A 7,552-nucleotide genomic window follows, 5' to 3' on the forward strand; every position below is an offset into this window, starting at 1 on the left:
AAAAAAAAAAAACCCTTTCAAGTGCTGAAGGGCAGAGATATCTCTTTGAAGACTGAGGATATCATGCTTGGTAATGTGGAGGGTCAACAAAGAAGGGGAAGGCCCTCGACAAGATGGATTGACACAGAAGTTGTAACAAAGGATTCAGATACAGCAAGGATTGTGAGATGACACAGGACTGGGTAGTGTTTCTTTCTGTTGTTCACAGGGTAGCTGTGAGTTGGAGCACCTAACAACAACACAACAATCTTTACAAAAGTAGACTGCCACATCTTTCTCCATCATGTGGCTGGTGGGTTTGAACTGCTAACTTTTGATTAGGAGCCAAAAACTTAACCACTGTGTCACCAGAGCTCCTTGAATTATATACCATTGGCCTTATTTCCTTTAGATATGGTACACATGTTGGAGGGCATTGGATCAGCCTAAGTTCTGAAAAGATGGTAAGAGGCATTTGTTTTAGACTTCTAAAGATTGATTTGTTCCTCAGCAAAAAGATCAGTTGACAAGGGACAAGGAAAGAGTTCAATCAATGATGATATTTAAACACCAACCTACCCCAATTCATTAAGAGAATAAAATGATGTCATGCACTTATACAGATAAATGAGAGAATATGTTGTGACTGGACTCTTGCTGTGGATACTGTCTGGCCACTAAATTAGGAGGAAGCAGTAGATCATATATCCAGTTGATTCACACAAATGTGGGAAGAAGTCTGGAACACACCAGAATATGATAAATCAGTACCAAGTGACAAAGTGAGCTTTAAACTTGGCTTCTCACCTGACATGAACAGCCTTGTGGCAATGAAAGATGAGGAAACAATTCAAGACAACAGAAATAAGTATTAAATCAGGTATTTTCATAGAGCCTCAGGATTCTAGTCTACTAAGGTACTATGATCACGTCAGAATGACTAGCCCCTGATGACCATAATGTAGTTTTTTTTTAATTTTCTGCTTATTTATTTAAATAATTAAATTTTCATTTTCTTTGGAAAATCACTCGAGGTCTCATTTCCTCTAAAAAGACAAGTACACAAATTCACTTTTTATGTCAAAATTTATTTGTAAACATAAGGAGTTGATAATATCAGCTACATTGTGAGCTGAATGTAAACTTGTCGGAGAATGGGATTAAGTATGAATGCTGAAATCAAGTAACTCAGAACCATAGAAAATAGTTTCATTCACAGACTTTGGGGCACAAGTAAGGCAGAACATGAAGACACTCACCCCCCCAACATACACACACTTTGTTCTGTTTTTCTTTCTTTCCTTTTCTTAGCAGTATGGTATGAGCTGAACAGTTCTATAAATAAAGAGATGTATATATAGGAACAATAAGAGTCAGGTGCCAGATGGGAACACATTGACAGTCCTGTCTTCCATTAACATTCATGAGGGTCCGGGATTCCTAGCAATAAGAAATACTCCAAATACACAGCTAATAGTACTAGTCATATGGATCTTAGGGAATGCGGAGACATCCTAGAGAAAATATTGTCTACAAAAAATTGCCAACACCTAAGTATAAATTAAATGTAATCCTAACTAAGCTTTCCCTGTCATTAATCATTGTGCAATGTCACTCCCTTGACCTCTGGGCTGCATTAGACTCCAGGAAACATTCCTGGCTCTGTTATAAAGGCCTGTGTCTGGGCCAGGAGACTCTAGGAAATAATCAACTTCTGCCCAGAGGACACGGGCAGGTCTGGTATTCACCCCTATGGCCCCTTCAAGCCCCAGGATGTGAGACATTTATATATGCCCTGGGTCTGCAAATACCTAAGTCATTGGACTAGTTTACCATGCTGGCTCCATGTTCTGTTTACAGGGCATCCACAGACTCTTCAGAGACAACTCCCTTTGAAAATGAAACTTGGGCATGGCTTCTGTTTGAGAACTAGAATCTGAAAGATGCCAAAATAATAAGTAGAAATTGTAGTATCAGGGGCTTTGAGAATAGAACTCCACTTACAGCTTCAGTTTGCTGGGAGTTTTTGCAGACCATTATCAGGGAATTTCAACCATCTATCATTAAACATTGTGCCATAGTCATAAAACTTACATCAGGGACAAAATTGTGCTAAGGTCCCAGCCCAGGAGTTCTCCATCTCCAATCACATTGTGTGATTTCATATTCCTTTCTTTATCACCTGTAGCAGGAAATAGTTAATTAAAAAGGAAAATGTTATTTCTCTTCCAGAACAGTTGCCTCAAGTTCCTATCAGTCCCTGTGTCTGGTTCTGGGACTTCACATGATAACATTGCCTACCTATATAAAACTGAATCAACCATAGCATGAACTCAAAACCTGAATTTTGACACTCCTTTAAACCTTGGATTATGACCCTCATTCCACTGGGTTCCTAGCAGTATTGTCTTGACCCCTGACATATGCCATTATTTGTGTGTGTTCTTCTGCCTTGGCCTGGCTCTGAAATTTGGCTGCTGCTCCCACCTGGTGGTGACCTAGGGCCAACTTTCATTGGGTTCCTCCTCAAAGCTGGTGTAGGAGGGAGTGCAGGTTAGTTGCACAGAGTTCAGATTGCATGTTGTTGTTGTTGTTATGTACCGTCGAGTCGCACCTGACTCATAGTGACCCCTCCTTGGGTTTCCGAGGCAGTATCACTACGGAAGTAGATTGCCCCATCTTCCTTCTGAGGAGTGGCTGGTGGGTTTGAACTGCCAGCCTTCTGGTTAGCAGTCAAGTGCCTTAGCCACTATGCTACCAGAGCTCATAGCTCAGGTATAAAAACATTCCATTGTGTGCTCCAGTGGCTGCGGGTGTAAACTGTCTAATCCTGTCCCCCACCCATCCCCAAGGAAGCCTTAGAGCTGGGCAGTAAAGGGGGCAGGTTTTCTGGGACAGAGATTAGAGTAAACTGTTCTCAGTGAAAAGAATATGTTCCTTGAAGCCTAGAGGGTGAGCAAAACAGAAAACTTTGCAAACATGCAGAAACCTAAGTAGCTGATTGTCAGAAGGGGCGCCCATACCAAGGTGAGCAGAGATAGCACTGAAGCAACATTATAGAATCTGTGATCTAAGGGCAGATAACAGCAAAAACAAGCCTTAGAGTGAAAGAAGAAATGCCTGAAAGTGCTTCAAGAGATTCTTCACTAGAAGCACTCAGTAAATGGTGGCTGAGAGGTGAATGGTTAAAGTAATAAGAGTTCTAGATAGTTCCTCTGACCACATTCTTATGACCATGCTTCATTGAAAAGCCCTGCATTTTTCTGCCTGTCTGCTTTCCATGGTAGGCCCTGAATAGCTGAGTATCAAGATTAAAATAGAATGTTGTAGAGTTGGATTGCCTGGATTTGGATTTTGGCCCTGCCTCTTGCCAGCTGCCTGGTCTTCATCAAGTTAACCTTCCTAAATATTACCTTCTTAAGGATAATAGAATCTGCCTTATAGAAATGTTGTGAAGATTAAATGAGACAGTTTGTGACAAGTCCTTATCACAGTGGCAGCTATTATTATTTCTTGTCTCTACATGAATTTTCTATCTTAGATTCAGCACAGTAATCTTCCTTCTTTCATATTAATGAAATGATATATGTGAAACATCTGCCATATTTCTATGTAAATGTCAGCAGCCATTGTTGTTGTTGCTGCTTTTTGTTGTTAATATTCTAGATGTGGCATGACTTGCCTAGCATCACACACTGGGCTCATGACAAACCTGAAATTAGAAACCAGGTCTCTAGAATCCTAGCCTGAAGAGGTTGCATTTAAAGATGGTACCAAAACACCATCTGCCTTTACTAACTGACATTAGATCCTGCTCATATTAATTTTAGATAGTATTTAAAAGCAATTCTCAAAGGCTTTGGCTTGACCTCTAAAACATTCCAAGCCACACATAAAAACTCCCAATAGACACTTCTGATTCTAAGCCTGAAGTATTTCCTTTAAATACATAATCACCTTTTTGGAAACTTGGCTCTTTTTTTCTCTCTCTCTTTTTTTTTTTTTAATTACCATTTTACATATTCACTTTAGCTTTAAACCTCTAGGAGATACCAATTTGTTGAAGGTCTATTTTTTCAACATATAAATTATAGGGTAAAAATTGTGGGGGAGGGTAATGGGCCTAGTAAAAAGATAAGCATTCTCTCTCTTGTGACACACATTCTGAATTTTCCTGGTGAGCCTGAAAAACCACTCAAATGGCTGCACTTGAAAAGCTTGATAAGGGAAGTGTTGGGAACTCTGATTGTTTTAATATCTCATTGGGTAAAACACAATTTAGGTCCCCATATTTTTAGCATATTCATTAATATCAGGAAGGCCTTCTGCCCTTGGACTGTCAGATAAAGCCAGTCAAGTCCAACTCACCAGGAGTAACAGACGTCTACAGCTGCACATTGAAAGAAACCAATGGGTTAATGTAAAACTGAGAAGATTCTGGAAAGGCTAACTATATACTTTACTGCAAGAATTAGAACATTTTTGAAAGTGAAAAGGAAACTTTTAATAAATATGCTGGTGGCTTAATATTAGAAAATCATCAATGTGATTTGTCAAAAAGAAACACAATATGACCATCTTTATAAATCAGAAAAAGCATTTGATAAAATTCAACATCCTTTTATGATCAAAGCTCCCAGCAAATCAGTAATAGAAGGGAGTTTTCTCAATCTTATATAAGTTATATTAACATAATGACCGTATATACTAAAAAAATATATTGATAATATTATCCTTAATGGTGAAATATTGAATGCTTTCTCCTTAAGACTGAAAACAAGACAAGGATCTACTATCATCTCTTCTATTGGACCCTATATTAGAATCCCTAGCTACTGAAGTGAAGCAAGCTGAAATGAAAAAAAAAAAAAAGGCCATAAAAGTTGGTAAGAAAAAAATAAAACAATTTTTATTGCAGGCAATAGAATTATTTATGTATAAAACCCTAACTCTAGTCCAGTTTCTGAGATTATTTGCTTAGCATACACAATGAATAAGTAAAATGAGAGAATACAATCCTGTTATATACCTTATCCAACTGCCTCTTGATCCATGTACAGGTTCAAGATGAGCACAATTAAGTGTTCTGGACTTTCATTCTTTGTAATGTTATTCATAATCTGTTGAAATCCATGTACTCAAAAGCCTTTGTATAATCAATAAAACTAGGATAAGCATCTCTTTGGTATTCTCTGTGCTTGAGCAAGTTCTATCTAATATTAGCTATTCTAGTATATATGAAATTGCATCTCATTGTAATTTTAATTTGCATTTTCCTAAAGACTAATGATATTAAGGTCAGAGCTGACTCAATCACAACTAACAACTACAGAATGGCTAAAATTAAAAATGTTTGATAACACCAAATATTGAGTTGTGGAACAACTATAATGTTCTTCATTGCTGGTGAGTGTGTAAAATGATATAACCACTTTGGAAAAACTGTTTGGCAGCTTCTTATAAAAAAGATAAATCTATACCTACTTTATAATCCACTCTTAGAAATTAAAATATATGTCTACAAAAATTTGTACAAGAATAGTGATAGAAGCTTTGTATATAATTCCTCAAAACTGGAATTATTCTACATCTCTATCTAGAATGAAATACTATTCAACAATAAAAAAGAACAAACTACTAATAAATTCAACAATTTGGATGAATCTTAGAAATATTATCTTGGGGAAAAGAAGCCAAACACAAATATGATATGTGTCCAGATTATATTCCATTTATATGAAGTTTGAGACCAGAAAAAAGTAATCCGTGATGACAGAAATCATGACAGTAATCCATGAAGACAACAGTGGTTGTTTACAAGGGGAGTTTGAGTGGAAAACCTCCCCTTGAATCTTCCAGGGTCATAGAAACTTTCTAAATCTTGATTAGGATATTGCTTATTCAGATGTATATCTTTGTCAACACCTATTGTGTTTTACATTTAAGAGCTATATTTTCACTGTATATAAATTTTACCTCAATAAAAAATATGTGCGTGGAACCAAAGCATAAACTTGGACGGTCCCAGGGAAACTGAGATGGATGGTTAGAAGTCTGGCTTCTAACAGAGACTGACAAAGTGACAAGGGCATCCTTACTTTGGAACAGTAATCAACAAATCAGCTGGCCTTTCATTAGAAAATAGGGGATGACTGTCAATGAGATGGATTGACACAGTGGCTGCAACAATGGTCTCAAGCACAGCAAAAATTGTGAGGATGGTGCAGGACCACACAGTGTTTCATTCTGTCGTACATAGGGTCACTAGGAGTTGGAATTGACTCAACTGCACCTAACAACAAGATCCTTAACATCCAAAGAGAGACTATGGCAGCTGAAGGGTAATTCTGAAAGCAGAGACACTCTCTTGACACAATCCTGCACTGCCTTGGGCATGCCTTGGAGGGATTTTTTTTCTGCTGTTACTGCAAAAGACCAGAGGTCCCTGAATGCCAGAACATCTGTTACCCTGTTTGTCACTAGGAGTAGAAGTGCTGTGAAGACAGTTTTTCTGTATAATATTGGCACGGGACAGATTTTTTGGATCAGAGACTTCAGAAAAAGAGTTTGTTTATAATCTAAAGCATTCTGTATGCTGCCCTTTTCTCTGCTTGGAATTTTAATTTAAGGACTCTGTTTGTAGAGTTACATTTCTGCCCAGCAGATTTGTTTTTGTAAGCTATCCCAAATTCAGTGACTTCTTTAGCATACTATGATCGTCTAATTTCTAGGCTGAATTTCACCATTTGCAAAAATTACAGAGCTGTTGTAGCTGAACAAAGAGAATTCAGACCTCGTTAGGCCCTCCTCAAAACTGGTTTATGGGTGAAAAGAATGTTTGGGAGCTACCAGTAACAAGTTCTACCTCTAGCTTCCCTCCCAGTGAAGAAGGACTGCAACCAGAAAGTTATCAGCATTTGAACACTCCTGCGCAGAAAAGTAAAGGAACCACTGACTCAGAAATTTTGTTCCATTTAAAAGAGCTTCCCTAGCTTGCTTCACTTGATTCTTTTTTTTAAATTGTTTTAATAGGTTCTTCTTCCTAATTTCCCTGTTTATATTAATGATAACACCACTCTCCCAGCCTCTTGCATTTTCATTCCTTCCTCCTCCTTGCCTTCCACATAGAATGGACCCCAAGTCCTACCGATGCTACATCTCAGGTCATTCATTTCCCCCCTCTCTCTCTCTCTTTCTCTCTCTCTCGTCCCAGTAACTCCTCCATCCTTAATGCCTTTCTCTCTTCTCACCTCTTTGCTTGCAGTTGACCTTGGCTGACTTCCCTGCCTCTAGTTCCTGTCCTCAGTGAATCTATCCTACACATTTATGCCCAATTATTTTTCCCAGTGTACAGCTCAGATCACTGCATTCTTGTGCTCAAAAATCATCCCCAGGGAGTTCCGGCAAGATGGCGGACTAGGCAGAAGGACTGCATAGATGCTCTTCAACAAAGAAAAGAGAAACCAATTAACACAGACACAGAAGATAATCTTGGACCTCTGAGCCTTGTAGGGAAGGATACAAAAGTGGACTAAACCCCAACTAGCAGAAGAACTTGCGTGAAAATACCAAA

The sequence above is a fragment of the Orycteropus afer genome, unplaced genomic scaffold, assembly GCF_000298275.1.
Source record: "Orycteropus afer afer isolate SDZICR_OR568_19922 unplaced genomic scaffold, OryAfe1.0 scaffold00230, whole genome shotgun sequence".
NCBI classification, from domain to species: domain Eukaryota; kingdom Metazoa; phylum Chordata; class Mammalia; order Tubulidentata; family Orycteropodidae; genus Orycteropus; species Orycteropus afer.